The 20,067-nt window shown below is 34.3% G+C and overlaps 1 protein-coding gene across 27 annotated transcripts in view; it reads left to right on the forward strand.

Moving 5' to 3' along the window:
* LOC143237485 (uncharacterized) overlaps positions 1 to 20,067 on the forward strand; it is a 283,125-nt gene that overhangs the window by 199,224 nt on the left and 63,834 nt on the right. For 5 of the 27 annotated variants that reach the window (XM_076476807.1, XM_076476816.1, XM_076476811.1 and 2 more), the window contains one exon: positions 18,310 to 18,502. The exons of the other annotated variants lie outside the window; for them this stretch is intronic. The gene's annotated coding sequence lies outside the window, so the exon portion shown is untranslated. The remainder of the gene's footprint in view (positions 1 to 18,309; positions 18,503 to 20,067) is intronic. 27 annotated transcript variants of the gene reach the window in all.

A 20,067-nucleotide genomic window follows, 5' to 3' on the forward strand; every position in this document is an offset into this window, starting at 1 on the left:
TTGTTGTCAGGAAGGAAAAAAATAACACACACACACACACACGCGCGCAGTGGGAGATCCCCCCAGTCCTTCACTGCCATTAATGGACATAGCAAAGAGAGTGGCAATAAACAAGAGATGGCCGACAAGCACGTGCTCTGACACGCCAGGTAATGGACACTAATGCATACGTGATGCCATGAGCAATCTACCTAGCTGCTCTTTGCTCCGAGCTATCTTAACTCTCCATTACTGATTATATGAGAAGTCTCGTCCTGGGAAATTTGCTTGTAGAGTGATGAACTATCAGCACGACATCTTCGTAACTTGCAGGAAATGACCATTCCGAGCCTTGTGGTCAGACAGATGAGAGGCCAAAGAGGTATATGATTATATATAGACATCGGTAACCAGGAGGTCTTTCCCTCTCAATACGATTCATCACAGAGTGATTGCTCATCTTTAGGAGATATTTTTATGTAACTCTTTTGCATAATTATTTAATTTCTGTTACGTTTCTCATATATTTGTTGTTTAATCCCCATTTTATTTTCCATGAAGAGCTTAACTAAGCCATCTTAAAGTATTTATCAAGGAACTTTGGCTTTCGATCTTTAGTCATAAACTACACAACCACCAAAATTTGCAGAGAAACACGCTTTACAGGAACTTTCACAAAATGGGTGGTCGAAAACTGAACAGATATAAAACCAAGCCACAGCTCGTTTTTGTGTATCCAAGTTCTTAGTTGGAATGCTGCGTATACAGCTAGGAAAAATTCTTGTTGGGCCAGTTATGACAAAATTACCGCTCACTGCTTAACATACTGGTCAATAATCGCAAGTTCACTGCATCTGTAGACCAAATGTGTGGACTTCATGGTTGCAACTGGAGTGATCAATTTAATAAAGAACACATTTACTGAGTATACGACTTAAGGTGGATATAGTCTGCTGAAAAGTAGCAGGTTACCACTGAGGTCATTCGGACTTTTGTCGAGATCAGATCTAGTAGCTGCATCAGTGGGTGTCTACTATTTATCAACAGGTTTGTGGTTGGAAAGCTGTAGCGTCAGTTTCGGTTCAGTAAGGGCGTGGAGATGCGCTGCTAAATATGAAAATATATATGCGTTTACGAGTGGCGAATATCTTGGTATACAATAACAATGGTCTGATATTGAAGAAGATAGTACAACCTTAAGAGAGAAGCCTCGATCCAGACTTTGTCGTGAAGTAAGATATTACCTGCTGTCATTCAGGGTTTGGTAGACTGCTTTGAACAAGAAATGTAAATATCGTGAAATGACGCTACAACGACATTTAGTAGTATCACATGTAACAGTGTTCGCCAAGTGCCCAGAAGCATGTCTTCCATGTGTGAAAACTTTAACAATGTTTCACCCAAGCATACTGAACTATAATATAATTCTAACCATTGAATTTGAAGGTATTCACGTTTAAATGGTTGTAAATGTTGCGAATTATTATCAAGGAAGGTGATACATTAACTGTATTTAGTGAATAAATTGAACTTCGAAACACAGTTTAATTTTAGTTCTGCTGTTTACTTGGGTGAATAACAAGCTAAAAAGAACCCAACAACTTTGAACCTTTAAAGTAATCTAAGTTTGAAATAAAAATGGCAGAAAGTTTTTTTTAATAGTCTAACTTAAATAACTGAATATATATGGGCATAACAATACCATTGCAATCAGTATGGTCTAAATTTTTGACAACACTACATGTGATACTGTCATTTATACAATTAGAACATCAATTAATAACGCTAGAAACCAGGTTTTGATACCCGTGTTGGGCAGAGCACAGTTAGCTTATTGTATAGCCTTTTGCTTAGTTACAAACATCTTCGGTTAATGTAATTTTGCCGTTAGAGAGAGCTATGATCAAGTGGTACAATATGTTCACAACACTCATTAAATAAAACACGCACAGTGTCTATATTTTTATTTAAGGCATATGAAGTGTGTGCGTTATCATAGGCTACCAGTTTAGTCAAGCGTATATATAATTTTTCATTGAGGCATTTTAGGCCAGGCATATATATATATATATACGAGTGGTTTGCGTGCCAAGAATTTATAATTCGCGCTATCCGTCGTCGCAAAAACACGCTTTGTATTTTGGGACCGTTGGTGCAATAGAAGAGGTATGGTCAAGTCCTCTTCAATGAGCCAAGAGCAGTACAACAACTATTGGAGAGTGCTTTTGACTAGTTTTCTTCCCTTTAATCTATCAGTTCAAAACTAGAGAGACTTGTGCGCAATTTTACACTAAATTCTTAAATTGTGACGGATTTTTTAGCTGAACTTAAGCAGATAAAAAGTGCCTTGCTATTTAGTTACAATTAAATAAATATATTTCAGTAGGTGAAATATCTTTACCTTTACGATAGGGAAACAGGGAATCGTATTTCAGTGAAAATAATATTTAACTTGTTACTGTACCTTACCATATTTGGCCGTATATAATACGAACCCACATTTGAAAGGTTAAATTGAAGGAACTTTGTTTTAACATGTCAGTTGGTTCCCCACTGGTACAACGGTAAGTCTACGGATTTACAACGCTAAAATCCGGGGTTCGATTCCCCTTGTTGGACTCAGCATATAGCCAAATGTAGCTTTGCAATAAGAAACACACACACACACACATCAGTTGTACAAAGTGTATTGAATAGTTTCTAAGTACAGTAAACAACCATTGATAGATAAAATAAATATTGTTAGAAATCTTTCATTGAATTTTTTTAAGTGTCAATTTTACAAAATGTGTTGAAAACATTATACGTGATAATACACAGAGCTAATCATTCGTCTTCACGTAAATGTTCGCCATTGCTTGAACTGCCGCTACCATCAGATTTGCTTCCTTGAATATTTCGCTTCGTTCTCTTCTGATTCACGCAGCTTGTCAACATCCGTCCCATTGGATATACAACATTTTGTGAAAATTTTAATGTTGTGTTAATGATTTTCGGTGGTAGCTTCACGTGAAATACCAAACAAAATTGAATGTGCGTGAATATAATGCGCAGTCAATTTTTCTGGAGGTACTTAAGGGGGGAAAATACACATTGTATTCGGACAAATACGGTATGTATACGAATAAAATTTGTATTCTGTATACTGACAGTTAACTGCCTGGGATTGTGGTGGTAGCGGTTTGTATTTGTATTACAAATAAATAAATATTCAGCAATGTATATATATGCACTAGCGACACACTTTATAAGATTTCTGGTCACTCTGATGTATGTACTTGGACACCGACACGTATGAAATGATTTTTATTTTTGAGTTTTCCTACGAATAATACGCCCATTTACTTAGTTAGCGTCTTCCAATCACCTGTTGTTTTTTTAGCTCATCTTCCTACCTTGTTGGTGACAGACTGATAGATTGAAGGAGGTTGTTGATAACCTTCTTGCTGGTTCTTGCATGCGGGACGATCTAAGACGACTCTGTTGTCGAGTTTAATAGCTCAGATTGATGTGTCGGATTTCCTGGCGTGTCGAAGGCCGTCACTAGGCCGAGGTGATGGCCGCTGTAACTCTTCTCGCCTGTCCAGACTAAGCCCTCCATTATAACGTAGCTCTCTCGGGCGCCATAAGAGTCTGGCCACTGGTCTGTCGATAATGGAAAACGTCTTAGCTAGGAATATGGGCAGAAATCCGTCGACGAACTACATTCACTCTGCTATCGGTAGGATATTAGAGCCGAGGCGAGGTATCAGTCCTTGTTCTGTATGTGTATTATCCATATATATATATATATATATACGAACACGTCCGATCGCCTTTTCCTTCACAGCCTATTGTTTTGGACTTAGTGAGACGACAACTTCCACACGTGATAAAAGTTTACGGTTTCAGTCCCGGACTGTAAAAGCTTCATATAGAAACTAAGTGTAATTTGATGCTTCGAGCGATACGACAGAAGGGCGTACACGGACAGAATTTATTTTCGTGGTGGTGATTTTAAACTACTGCAACATCCGATATGTTCATATGTGTTTGTGTGCTCCATCCTTCATATTTATATAGATATTAGCATAGGTAATTCTTTCTTTTACGCGTAATAACACTGAATAATATATGTCATTGTGGGGACTAGCATAAAACACATATTATTATATATATTATTGTAGCAAACAATTAATCTATTGACGACAAGTTAAAAAGAAACTTGACTTTGTGGCAGTTTTTCTCACTGGTGTAACAGAAGTAAATCTATATGCACGAGAAGGGAGTTTGGTCAAAACCCTGTTTTTGTGATGTAAAAAAAAAATATGCTTATATAGTTATAACAATTTTTACAAAGTCTACATTTTTCTTATGAAGCGTTAGCATTTTTTGGCTTGAAATAGTCGTATTACCCCAGACCCCTGTATCATTAGCATGCTTTACATACCGATTTTGCCTCGCACAATATGTGTTTGCTGATAAGGGGACGAATTAGAAACCCCTATTCAAACATTTTGCACAGAGGTCCTGGAAAATAGGCCTGGAGCGAATCTTTACGCAATTCAGGTTGTTTTTTGGGATATTATATACCATTATCTTGATCATGGGTACGGTGTAGGTTAGTGGTTAACACGTTCAACTGTATATGTTTGTTTAGAATTAAGAACAAAGCTACACAATGGGCTATCTGTGTTTTGCCCACCACAGATATCGAAACCCGCTTTCTAGTGGTGTGAATCCGCAGACATACCACTGTGCCACTGGAGGCATACTAGAGGAAAGGTAGCTGATCATCACCAACCACCACCAGCTTTTGGGGTACTCATTTACCAAAGAATAGTGGGATTGATGGTAGAATTATAATGTCTATACAGGCGAGTATGTTTGGTATGACGAGGATTCGAACCCTCGATCCTCAGATGACGAGTCGAGTACTCTAACCACCTGGCCATGCCGGATCCGTCCGACTATGAATCCAAAGATTCCTTGTTCCCATCACCACATTACTAGAAAACCCCGCTTGTTGCTTGGAGCCATAGGAGTGCTATAAGAGTGACGGTCAGAATTTACTATTCGGTCAAACAGAAATAGCCCAAGAATTGGCATTGGGTGATGTTGACAAGCTAATTTTTCTCTATTTCTATCAGGTCGAAATTATACGCAAATACTCGTTGTGTATCTTTACGCAAAAATCTCAAGCAAACAAATTATGATGACAAGAATTGTATCAGCAAGTTAAAGTGTAGAGTTAACATTTACGTGTTTGTACTATAGGTAGTTTACTTCCAGCACAGTATCTGATTACTTTGAGTTTCATTCCGTTATTTTAACTCAATAGTTCTGTCATTTAGCACTACTTCACAACTGTCGCAGAAAATCTCGCACTAACAAGGGCTTGACTGTTTACTCCAGGCAAGAAATACTTCATTTCCCTAGTAATCATTAATAAACTAACAATACAACGGAACGTTTTGGGCGCACATGAACAGTTCTACTCATAACATAACACCGTTTTCAGGCACATACCAGCAACAAACAAGATTTCAGAAAAACAAGTTACTAGAGTTGCAGTAGTCTTTAATGATCACAGCCCATATTTATATATAACTTGAATATATAGCACTAATGCTACTGTTTTATTCTACTAAACTATTCAACAGACAAAAGTAACTCTGAAAACCAGTCAGTCATTCGATTCACCACTTTTCATGAATTTATATCGATTTCAGGGAATTACACCCTTTGCCATTAACACTAGACAAGGGTAAATCAAAAATAAAACAAATAAGCTTCTTATAATGGTAGTTACTATATCATGTGTATGGAATTTTTAGTTGTATTTTACTCACCATAATTAACTTGCTTTGAAATCTCACTGCCACATTTCACACTTGATAACCATTTTGCTTCTGAAACTTACTGAAAAATTTTCCTTTCGTGTATTTGAGACTTGTAACCAGTTAATGTGAAAAATATGGTTTCCAAAACATTTAACCATAAATACTAATGTAGTTTTCCCAACTTCCTTTAGAGGCCAAGTACTTAATTGTGTTACTTACCCAAAATCTGCATCATAAAACTAGCAGAGGCTTGAAATAAGAAAAGTCTAGTATTTACAGCGTGGCCCCTTTCACGACCAAGTGTATTTTATATTTCCACAAACCGGGTAAAATTGAGAGAACTGACAAAACATCAAACATTTTATATTTCATTTATTGTATATTTTATTGAAGAAGGACTCCACAAACCGCGTATAGTGTGATAAACTTATCATAATACGCCCAAATGACCCTTAGAAAGTAAAATAAAGGACATGTTTTAAATACGCTTCTATGATAAGCAAGGTGTTATAATAAAATTAGCGAGAAATTTACTTTTGATTATTGTTACCTAACTTAGCGAAAAGTAGTTAATGCATTACTACTTTAACTGGTCGGTGACAATGTACCCCAATTTTGTGTTACGTTATGATACAACGTGTGTGTATATATATATATATATATATATATATAAAGAGAGAAAGAGTTAAATTGCGTCATAGTTGCTTATTTCACTGGAATTATAATGTTAATTTGCTATTTGCCAGTGGCCAAGTACGATAATTATCGGAGCCCGATTCTTGGCTATGGTTCTGCGGTTAGAAAACACTACTGTACTGACGTCAATATATATGGTTTTCGCCATTCGAAAAAATAGAGGATCACATAATTCATACCATTGATAGTGATATAACTAACACTGAAGGAACACGAAAAACAACATGGCTTCTAATCGTGTTACGGAAACCTGATAAGAGAGAGTTCGGACAAGTTATATTTATATTTGTATGTTATCGTAAAATAAGAAGGAAAAATAAAAGAACAAGCGGATTCAATAATGATCAGGAAGGTTAGAAAAACAAAACGAAAAACGTGCAGTTGTGTCAGTGATCCTCTGTAGACTGTTAATGAGCTGTTAAGCCTTGTGTTCTTTCAGCCGTATAGAAACATCGTGATCTGTATTACCAGGAGAAACAGAAAACAAAAAGCGAAGTTAATCTGGTGTTAATGGCCGTGTAAGTAGCTGTAGGTTTTGACCAAAGTGCCTTTCTCCAACAAGTTAGTCTAATTCTTACATCAATATACCTGTTAAGAGTTAACATTTTACCAACTTTACTGACTTTGTAGTCCAGCTGGAGAGCTTGGGTTTATTGTTTAAAACGTACAAGATTATCAACCATCATTGATACTTAAATACAATTAAGGGACTGCTATTTTAAGTTTCAAAATCATGTTTATGGACTAAAATTACAAGACAAGACTTAAAGTCGCTTAAGCAGTGTTTTTACCACTACATACTGAAATGAAATATTCCAGAAAGTTAAATGTTCCTGCGATGAACAGGGATGTTAGGCCTACATCTCGACGGTGTGACATCGTATCGTAACCGAACTTCCAGGTTTCGAGGAGGTTTATAATGGTACCTGTCTCAAGACCGCAGCAGTGTAGAAAATATAATCCTGTCGTCTATTATGATAAATTCTTACTACGTGTTAGGTGTTGTGAAAGTTTCTGAGTGTTACTATTTCTGTTCAAGTGATATTTGCACTTGGTGTACCGGATTAACTGCTGAGTGAATTAATATCAATAGATGTGTAAGCCTGAGCTTGAAATCTAAATTAAATGGATTGTGTGAGCTTACATATTACAGAGTATTCTTATTTATATGTAGTTAGATGATTTCATATCTAAATTAAAACATAAATAGAATAGTGTATCGTTTATATTTTACGTTTCAATGATAGAAACAATACTTAGTGTATGATAAAAAGATTTCCTAGAAAGAATGTCGTATACTCTAGAAAAAGACGTCAATTTCCCTTGTCAACATGAATCCTCTTATATAAACATGAAAAGTAGTTATTTAACCTGTTATTTTTGTGACTGTTTAATATCGCATATATGACTATGCGTTCAGCTTCTTAGGCGGTGTAAAGAGTAAAACATTAATTAATTATAAAAAATGTTATACAACTATATAAAGTATTACAATTCCCAGACCACAGTTGCAAAACTGATTTTGCCCCCCGCTGGCACAGCGGTAAATCTAAGGATTTACAACGCTAAAATCAGAGGCTCGATTCCCTTCGGTGGGCTCAGCAGATTGCCCAATGTGACTTTGCTATAAGAAAACGCACACAAATGATTTCACGCTTCTGTCACACAAAACTATGTAGTTAGTTTCGCAATGTGCTTGGAAAGCTAGGTGATTTTACTTCACATCATGGACGCAAAAGTACTAGAAGAAAATTTACATGAAACAAAAATTGATTGAACAAGGAAGTTCAGACATATTAATGTACAGTTTAGATAAAGATACAACTTTCTATCCTTTCAAACGTTTGTGTACTATAGTACTCGTGTAAGAAGAGTGTGGATAAGTAGATTCGATCACGATCACTCAAAATGGCTACTTCTTCCCTTGTCGTTTAGTTTTGAACTTTGTACGTCACGCAATTATGAAGATATTATGACCCCTTGTCCTTGGCACTAATGAATCATAGAACGATACCAGAACGGCTATCATTCACAGCTTGTCATCCAAAGATCCATACTTTGTTCTTTTCAACGTTTACATTTCGAATTCTTGCAAAGATGATGATTGTAATCACTAGTCGCTCGAGCGTACTCTTCACGCGCGCCTTAGTAACAACTAGGTTGTGAAGGTCTGATTGCTACTACAGGCCGTGAATTTCCTGTCTTGACCAACTCAATTGGTGTAGTCATTCTGCAACGCCAAGACGGATATCCACGTGTTAAAGTCGCTAGAATAATGGTAGTCTTCCTTGTTATATGGTAAGATGGGCAGAAGAACTCTAATATTGCACACCATATATTGGTCCGAAGGAAACGGCTCTCTGAGATTGGCTAACTAACGGATTTTTGGTGGTGAATAACAGAGCATTTTAGAAGAAGTGTTGTCAAAATCGTTGTGAGCGGCGCATCTGTTTGTCTACCTGCCAAAGAATTACTATATTTAGTGTTAGACAGCTCTATATTATCCAGAAGAAACTACATCTTGCAAACATTTGATGGTTTTCATTTGTACTAATGCTTTCTCGTACTTAAACTTCTGACACTTTGATTTGCAATAAAATAAAATAAAATAAAAATAATCAGATGAACTGTAGTAAATCGCCCAACAACGGTTTATGTTGCATAATGGCAATTTAATGTGGAGAACATGCTACCTCTTTCAACATACCTATATATTCACGTGTCCTGAATAAGACAGGCCAATATTCTGTTGAAACGTAATCTATTATGTACACATTTTTTTTCATTATGATTATAAGTCTTTCTTGGCCAAACTTGCATTAGCATAATGTGTTTCTGTCCACGTTTGTTCGGACTGTGATTTGTCGTTACATTTTATCGAGTCAGCGCCTTTATAAGGCTAATGGTTATTTAGCCTTTGCACTGATACTAATTTCCCCTTTCCTTTAAGTTTAGTTTTTTAGCAAGCACATGTAAAGAGTCATTATTAATGTTATACTTATTTGTTAAGATTATTTGCAGGTATAATGTCAATATGTAACTTACTAACAATTTTTGTTTCATACTGTTAGGCTCGCAGAGTTCTTCATTTGTGCCTTTTAACATTATTCTTCTCAGAACATTGAATATTTCCATTTCATTTATAAAGCATTTCGCAGATATATATATATATATACACACATATGAATTGTTCACCAGTTCGAGTATATTTCTGAGACGATGAGCCAAAAACAGAATAAAATAATAACACTTGTCTCAATCGCAGTGTAGATAAATCACTCACAAGTACGAATTGGTTTCTCCTGTATTTGAATCTGAATTGATTTCGAAACCTAGTTAGCAGTTCTTTTGTTACTCTTCGGAAATGATTTACAAAATTTACTTACCGTAACATGTATTTTTTAATCACTTATCACTTATTAAAATTGCTGAGTAAACGATATTTTTTATCGAATAATTTATTAACCACTCAACAATGCAACCATTTCTTTATAAATGAAGAACTTTATCTTTGCAATTTTATAAAGTTTTTTCAAGCGCTTGTTTTTAACAGTTGAAAATGACATGTTTTATGAAACAGGTCACTACAAAACCATGGTTAATAATTGTAGAAAAATGTGTAATTTTCTCTTTAACGTCTATATGTCTTCTAAAATTACAAACAGAACAAAACTTTTATTTTTTATGTAATTTTACGACACCGATAACTGTCACAAACTGTACTATTACATGTATTACATGGCCAGATGGTCAACTCGCAATCTGGGGTCGTGGATCGAATCCCCATCACACCAAACACGCTCGCTCTCTCAGCCGTGGAGACGTTATAAAGTGATGATCAATCCTACTATTCGATGGTGAAAGAGTAGCCCAAGAGTTGGCAGTGGATGGTGATGGCTAGCTGCCTTCTCTCCAGTCTTACACTGCTAAATTAGGGACGGATAGCGCAGATAGCCCTCGTGTAGCTTTGTGCGAATTTCAAAACAAATCAAATTAAACCCTTGTGTAGCTTTGCGCGAAATTGAAAAAAAAAAGCAAAATTTTGTGAGATAAATATTTACGACAAATTTAGATTTAACCGTGACACGATAATATTATTCTTGTTTTCTTACCCCCCTCAGGGGGTCAACGAACTTACAGTGCTAATATCTGAGGCTCAATTCTATATGATGAGACGAACGCAGATAGCCTCTTATGTAGCTCTGTACTAAAACAAGCAAGTCATAAATCTCCTGTGGTAACCAATGTTTACATTTTAAGTAAATTTTGTCACTCAGTCTTATAACATATAATTACAAAGATTCAGATACAAAGATTAAGATTTTGAGGTAAGAGTTTTTAAATTATTTTTCACAATACACAATTAAAAAAAAAACAATATAAAATTACATTGCTCAACATTACAAACTACTTTGCTAATTTGGTATCAGATACCCAAATTGATTTATTTTCAAAATGTGGATAATTTTATTTGATCTGACTTTTGGCTTTATGAGACATTTTCATAATACCATTAACGTTATTTTGTAAAATACTACCTGAATTACAGACTCTGTTAATCATTAGGTCTCTTCTACCAAGGTTGGAGATAAAAAAACAAACTATTCGTTGTCAAACTTCATCAAGTAGTTTTAATGTTTACTGTTACAATGAAACGACTCTATTTACTTTCTAATGTAAGACCCAATAGAAGGTAAAAATTATCAATAGCCTAGACATTTAGTTTTGTGTGTTTTTTATTTGAACTTTAGGAACAGTTGAAATGAATAGTATGAATTTGTGTTGTTAAACGTTATTGCTCTATTTCTATTGATTTCAATTTGAGTTTGCTTTTATACATTAAAAAGCAGTTTCATATCTTCTCGTGTTTCAAAACGATGGCTGTATTTTCTGCAGATCATATCTGTCGTACAAGTAAATACTGCAGTTCTATTCCATGGGAAGTTCATCATTAATATAACTCATATTCTTCAATATAGTGTACCATTATGAATTATCGATGTCAGTATAATGGCCAGTGTTTGAATCTTTAACCTGTTGCATATGTGAGTAAATCATGTTAACTGTCCAATGGTTTCGTGTGTTTATTCTGACCGGTAAAATTTCATAAAAGATGGGAACTGTGGGTGGTTTTATTGACTGTTTGGACTACTTTGTACACAAAACACACGTTTCACTGTAAAGAGAGACAAGTAGTGGGTGTTTTTTTTGTCTATGAACTCAGAATCTGAAGTTCTGCATGGTTGAAGGAGCGATTAAGTGTTGAATGGGAAGAATGAATCTGCTACTCAGAGTTTTCTTGTGTTTAATAGCCACGAGATGTTTGTCATCAAAAGTAAAAGGAATTAAAGGCTAGAAGGTTAGTAATATAAAGCTATATATCCGAAGCAAACATCGTAACATAAAATAGCTACCTTTGCCTTCGAACTTTCTTGATTATTGAGGAAATGTACACTGTCGTGCAATGGTCAATAATATTGCTGCAAGTTCTTACAGACTCGAGAACTAATGTCCCTACCTGGTCCACGTGACCCGGCCGTACTCATCATCCATCAAACCACTCTCATTACGTTGACAGGCAAACGGGCTACGCGCAACTGTCCACTAATCTACAGTTGACAAATGACCTGCGTGTCCCCTCTGTTTCTTGCATAAGATCAGAAACACCACTTAACCCTACTTATACTTGCAGAGGCTGATCTCCATTCACAGTCTGCGTACGTTATAAATGTATAATACCATTCTCAAATTGGGCTGATTATCTCGACTTTCCTCTAAACGCTTCGTACATATTTTCCAGTTCCAAGCAGGTAATATGATTATTTTATTTGTGATATGAGTTGACATCTTTATAAAACTAGAAAAGTTTTGCCACTTAAAATAATTTAACCAACGCGTTTACAGTAACGTTTGAAGAACTGAAGGATAGCTGTTTTAAGGCTGTGCATCTGTTTCCTTAAACTGTCTTGAATGCGTTTTCGGTTACACTGCAGTGCTGACAGAATCTCACAGGCCTTTTATATAATAAAACAGATACATTGTTTGAGAAACTGGAATTGTTACAATTAACTTGTAGCAGGTTTTACAAGTTAACAGAAGAGCTTGACATATATAAAAAGGAGTTAGTAATTTATCTCAAAGTATTCACAGTTTCAACTAAGACTCTTCTCCGACACATTCCATTGGCTCCGTAAATTAACTGAAGTATATTATAAGGGTATGAAGCTGGTCCTATTACCCCTCAGTAGTAAAAAATAATGTTTCTATACCCGTGGTGGGCACAGCACAGATAGCCCATTGCCTCGCTTTGTGCTCAACTACAAACATATCATAAATATGTAATAAGAATGTACAAAAATAAACAGATTGGTTTAACTAACAGATAATGTGACACAGGACTGTTGCATTAAAATTGTTTTTGTTCTTTATAATTTTCAGATTGTTTGTTTGTTTTTTGAATTTCGCGCAAAGCTACTCAAGGGCTATCTGCGCAAACCGTCCCTACTTTAGCAGTTTAAGACTAGAGAGAAGGCAGCTAGTCATCACCACCCACCGTCAACTCTTAGGCTACCCTTTTACCAAAAATAGTGGGATTGACCGTCACATTATAATGCCCCCACGGCTGAAAGGGCAAGCATGCTTGGTGCGACTGAGATTCGAACCCGCGACCCTCAGATTACGAGTCGAACGCCTTAATCCACCTGGCCATGCCTATACATTCTGATGATTCTTTCTATATTCATTTAACCATTTTTATTTCAACTTATACAACATGGAATATTTAAAAATAGTACATAATAACTTTATAATAATGATATTTACTTGTGTTCCCTTTAACAGTGTGAATGTTAAAGGGCACACAGGTATTCATGATCAAGAGAAATTTGCCCTCTTTCTCCTCTTATCTTTGCATTTTATTGTTGTATTTGGTAAAGTTCTCATCTTGAAATACTCTTGTAATAAACAGGTGTAACGTGCTTATCAGTCTTCAAGGTCATTTTCGATATTGCTTATAATAATGGCCTTTAATAGTTGCATTTATTATTTAACAATAAATTGTTAAATAATTCGTGTTATATATAATAATATAACATAATATTATGTCTTCAGTAAAGAATGTTCAACAAAAATTGTTTTATTAGTTTCACATATATATTCAATTAATTAATATCCCAGTGGATTAAAAATAAGAGTGACGATTTACAAACCTTATAATTATAGTTTCGATACCACGATAAGCAAATCACATATAACCAGCCCACTCCGTAGTTTTGTGATTAGCAACTAACAAATAAACAATTAATTGATCATATAACTGTAGGCTTATACGTTTCTTACATTTAGAAATTATAGCATCACTGCATATTAGTAGAACTATCAGTGTGAGGGCACTGATGTGACTGTAGATTATAACGATATCTACTGATTCTTTTTTTTTTTTTGGCACACAAATTTTTAAAATGACTACATTCTTCCACTTTAATCTTAATGAATAAATTTCGCTTTTATGTGTGGTAATTTGCTAAGTTTTATACTCAATTTGGAAATCAACTGATTAATAGGGAGGCATTGAAGACACAAAGAAGTGTCCCACAATAATTATAAAATATTTTATCAAAATAATTCGTGTTTGTTTGATAATTTGAATCTGTCCGTTTATTTGAAATAAGTTACATATGTTTCGTAATAAATAATACATGTATCTCGATAAATGATATTCTAGTGCTTTACGAAGTAAATTAATGATTTAGTCGCCAAATATATATGTTTTGTATCCATATTAATTAATGTTTTGACATGGAACTGGGAATTTTTTTCTAAAGATAGGTAATTTTGAAGATCATTTCGTTTCGTATGTCTATATATGATTATATATTTCACTTCAATTCCAGCAACAATTTCTTTGTTTCCTTTCATACGAAGTCACTCTAATGTGACTATCTTGTGTATCTCATTAGATGTAGTCGGGCTCTAATAAGTGTCTCATAATTTCTCACCATTGTTAAAGCATTTGAAAATGATTTTAAAATACGAAGATAAACTTATAAAATATGTATTAGATTATGATTAACTCAGATTAACCCTATATTCCGCAAGGGTTATTTGTTCATTAACGGATATTGTGTGGAACTAAAATGACTCTTCGGCGATGCTTTACTAGTAGAGTGAAACTTACAATTTTTCCACGTAGCAAAGAACAATGTATTGTTTTAATCTTTGTGGGAAAAGTACTATTGCATTAATGGCTACTCATTTAATATTCTTGTCGCAACTTCAGACTGCATACAAATCTCTGGACGTATTATCCAGTGTGGCGCTGCTATTAAAGATGTAGTTATGCTTTATAATTAACTAGTAACGTTTATTAGTATGTTACTGTGACATAATTGACAATTTGAATATATTATAATTACATTTTAATTGTTTTTTACCAATATAGTTGATTGCTTTTTAGGATAGTTTTAATTAAAACATATAGATTATTTGATGTTACTATTGTTTTGAATTAAGCACAAAGCTACACAATGGGCTATTTGTGCTCTGCCCACCACGGATATCGAAACCCGGTTTTTAGCGTTGTAAGTCCTCAGACATACCGGCTGAGCCACTGGGGGGCAATTCGATGTTACAAACTAACCATTTGTAATATAATAAAACAGTTTAATTTTTTTTTAAATCCTGTCCTTACACTGGTAATCAACAAATTGACATATTTTTCTGTTTTAATCATCCACTTTCCAATTGCTCTCTCTGTGTTCATCTTTTGTTTATCTGACGTAGATATGCCGAACAACAACTGTGGACCTTGGAAAGCTTTGAAGTGATTCCAGTGGGGATTTTCTTCCAGTTGTATTTTAAACAATGTATTTGACTTCGTCGATAAAGAGTTTTATGAATTTAGACGATGTACTCAGCTTGGAGTCCAAAACATTGTAAACAAATCCCACTAAAAATCGAGAGAAGCCTAAATGAAACGTTGTAAAGATATTCACTCTATAATGAATCTTTTAGATATTATTCTTAACATTATATATATATATATATATATATGATCATAAATTATGAAACGAACAAAGATATGTGACTTTTGAATGAAGAACAATAATATGCACTAAATAAAAATTCATGCCTTTTTTTGACATTCTAATTTTTATATGTAAATGTACCATGATATTAGATGACCTAAACTGGGACTGTTCCTTTAATTATGGAACGTGATAAACAGTTTTTCATTTAAAGGTTTCATAAGTGTTACTAGATAAAAACAAGATTCAGTTTGTGTATCCCGGAATGGCATATATGTATTTATGTAAACGAAACACAGTTTTAAGAAACTAATATCGAGTAATAAGTTAAGGACTCGCATATGGTAATATCCATCAGTCGTATTCTTCTCGGAAATACTTTACAACAGTTCTGCAATTTATAAAGAAACACTATTATCTGTCAGTTTCACTAGACACCTTGATGGCAATATTAAAGAACAATAGATTTACTTGAATAGATGTAAAACACTCCATACATTTAATAAACTAGCTGTACTATTTTTTAATTTCATTCGGCAGCGTAATGTGCGTAGCAGTAGCACCACAAAAAGTTAGGATATTCTTCTAAATGGTAAAACTCTCGTAACATTATACAGAGTAACCTGTTATCCGTCAATCTCACTCGCCAGGATCATCAGTAGAAGTACAAAAATTCATGATTCTGCGAAGGAATTAGTTCATTTGTTATTCTGTAAGTGTGTGTGACATAATATCACAATGGTGTTAGAGTCGATGCTTTTTTGAACCAACCATATTGGTATTGCACATAAGTAACTACATACTCACACCACTGAGGTCATACTTGAGTCCAAGCGTAGCTTTACTTCACAATAATGCATTATTATGAAATTCCATTGTTCTTCGAAGTTAAATGTGACTAATTATCTCGTAATTATCGTTATTATAACAGTAAAAAAGTCGCGTCGATTAATGTTACCAAAGAACATCTTAGAGTTTCAGATTTAATAAGTCTTATGTTATTTTCAGAGGGAAATTACAGAGACGTTTCTCATAAACAAAAGTATTGAAGCAACGTTTAGATTGAGGCTACATTAATATAAGATCTCTGCGTCGTCAAAATGTCCTGAGTTTGTTTCATAGTAAGAATATAAATGTATATACATGATATATTTCAATTGTTACAGTGATAGCCCGGCATGGCCAGGTGGTTAAGGCACTCAAGTCCTAATCTGAGGATCGCAGGTTCAAATCCCCGTCACACCAAACGTGCCCGCCCTTTCAACCGTGGAGACATTATAATGTGACGGTTAATTCCACTATTCGTTGGTAAAAGAGTAGCCCAAGAGTTGGCGGTGGTGGTGATGACTAGCTGCCTTCCGTCTAGTCTTACACTATTAAATTATGGACGGCTAGCGTAGATAGCCCTCGTGTAGCTTTGCGCGAAATTCAAAACAAACCAGTAACAGTGGTTTGAAATGACTGTTGATTAAAATGTAGATTATATGTTAACAACATGTATACATGAGTGAGTTAAAGTAGCATTTGAAATAAAACATTACATATATTTACGTTGTATTGTAACACCTAGCTAAAGTAATATTTAAAATAAACACTCAACTCTGTTTCTGTTGGATCATGCTACCAGCGTAAAGTAACGCTTCAAATAAAATGTTCACACATTTTGTTTCGATGATTGAAAGTAGATTTTAAGCTTTTCCGAAATTTCTCACGTGCATACCATATAAATAAAGTAAAATATTCGAAGTAAAATTTTTGCTGGTTTGGTTATGTTTATTTTATGTTATTTGCTCGGATTGGATCTTTGGTAGATCTGTGAATTTTGGAACTTACAAGCTGGGTTCGAATCCGTACGAAACTGTAACATATTCCCCGCAATTTAAGCTGCAGGTGTGTTATAAGAGTGACAGTCAGTTCCTTCACATTGATGGTGGGTGATAGGATACTGCTGATTGGCTATCTTTTCTGTGGTCGGTAGTTCAAAATTATGGGCTGTGGAAGGAAGCTTTATTAAATTTGCCAGAAACACGAATACTGTGTGTTATACCATTGGTTTTAAGTAGCATTCGAAGTAAAGCTCTCGGTAAATTTACTGTGCTATGTCATTGTTCCAAAGTGACATTCAAAATAAGAATTACATTGTGTTTACTCTTTGTTATCCTACCATTGGTTTAAAGTAACATTCAATGTCAAACTTTGCATATTTTAATTGTCTGAAGTAACATTTTAATGAAAACTTTATCAATGCTAGTTGTGTATTATTTCACTAACCTAAAACAACTACAGAGATAAAGTAACGTTTACCTTGTTGTATGTGAACATCGCATTTTACAACAGTGAACTGAAGAAACTTCTTTAGTGAAACTGTAGTAACTCTATTACTGTAAGAATTCAACTAGGTATTATTAACTAGCTTTAGAACAAATATCTTGAATTTAATTTTCTGTAAGGAAATCAGAAATTATTTTCTTGTGATAAAATAGCGGCATAAACTAGTGGCCATTGTAAAATTACGTTTCTTTATAATGCTGTTATAGCTGGGTTTACAGGACAACAACCACCGGTGTGTAATCTGAAATTCTCATTTCTACTGCTCATGATTTTAAAGAGCCATACTTCAAGATATCAGTCCACAGATAAGATCTGGCCCCGTCGTTATAAAAACATTGAAAGACATGATTTTCGCTTGGTTTTGCTTATGAAACATTTATTATTAGGTTTTCGAGACGTTTTCTTAGTTGTGACAATGTTTATTTTTTATTATTTGTTGTTGTTGTTTTTTTCAGCTGTGTAGGATAGAAAATAAACTAACCTGTGATGTCGAGCTGAAATTACTCAAGACGAGTAACTTGGCGTAAGCACGATATCGAGAGAAGCTAGACTGAAGAAAACCTGAAATCAAATAGATTTAAATTCACTGTGATAACTGTTATTAACCGAAAGACAGGAAATATTCAGTATAAGCTTCACGACTTTGTTGTAAGTACTTTGGTTAAAATTGGTGACGTGCAAACAAAGCGTTTTATTACACTGTTTGGTAGTTTGCTTTCAACTAGCATATGACCATTAAAGTTTCAAACTAAAACGTAATATAAATAATTATGTTTATTATTCTAAACGTTCAAAACTTTAAGTTGCTTGTCTAGTTTTATGTTCTCTGTGATAACCTCTCTCTCTGTGAAAATTTATTAAGTGTTAAAGTGACAGAATAATGTATTTTCCGTATATGCACAAGATATCTTTTTTTAAACTCATCCGAAGCTATCAAAACTGTAGGTAAACATCATTATTATTTAGTTTTTTAAGTACTTTACGGGGGTGTCGCTCTGTTTCTGTGATACATGTGATGGCTTACAGTGGTAGAATTCGGGGCTCAGTCCCTGTAGTTGTCACAGAGCAAATAGGTCGGGTGGTTTTGCGTTGAAGCAAACCTTTTACAAAATAAATATTACTCCATATTAAAGTTGATAATGTTACATAACAATTGTATTTATCATTACGTAGTATAGATTAACTTAGTATCTTATTACGTTATTCTCATAAGTTTGGGAATAATTTTATTTTTATCTCTTGTCGATAAAGTTCTGCTACCTGATTGTTTTATTAATTTGTATGTATCTAATTTATTTGAAAGACAACTTAAGACAAAAGATAAACTCTTTAACATATTCTTATGTACAGTAAACAGATATAGAAGTCTTTTGAGATACGCTTTTGGTAATTAATTCGTAAGCTTTGCAACATTTTATGATGATTAACGAGCAGATTTTAGGAGACGTTCGGCTGTACATATAGTTTTAATAATAAATGTGAAGCATCTGATATATAGCAAGCAAAATCTACGAGTTTTTAAAATAATATTTACGGTTTCATAATGAAATAGACAAACTTCGCAACATTTACCTGTAGAATAGCTAACAGAATACAGGAGCTGTGTGCGTTTGGGACTAAACATCACAGTGTTACAAATTAAGAAATCGATGTAACATTTTCCTTCTGGCTAACAAGAAGAATGCAGGAAGTTTTTGCTTATAGTTACTGTACATTATAGTATTGCCAGTTTAGATATTGATGTAATATTTTCCTGCTGGTTTACAAAAAGAATGCAATCAAGATTTACTTCTACAGCGTAATTTTCCTTGTAATTTTATACGCACTGAAATCAGATTAGATTAGTTCCACATTACTTTTAAATTATTCCGTTCTTTACTTCATTGCGGTTAACTATGGTAACCTTTGGTGCTGTCTGTGAATTTTACTTACATAATCACGTCGAATGTAGATTTACTTAAATGAACTTACTCGAGGCTACAAAGGTTACTTATCATTAAATATTAATTAAATGGGTCAGCGGCAAGTTTTGGATTTTCATCCCTAAAATCAGAGATTCGATCAATTATAGCGGACAGAGCACAGATAGTCTATTGTGTATCCTTATGCTAAAAAACAACATGGCGTAATACTGCTAAATATATCGTAACTGTTGCTATGACAGTAACCTTGTGTAGTTAATTTAATTATAAAGTTAAAATAAACGAAGTCTA

The sequence above is a fragment of the Tachypleus tridentatus genome, chromosome 13 (genome assembly GCF_004210375.1).
Source record: "Tachypleus tridentatus isolate NWPU-2018 chromosome 13, ASM421037v1, whole genome shotgun sequence".
NCBI lineage: Eukaryota > Metazoa > Arthropoda > Merostomata > Xiphosura > Limulidae > Tachypleus > Tachypleus tridentatus.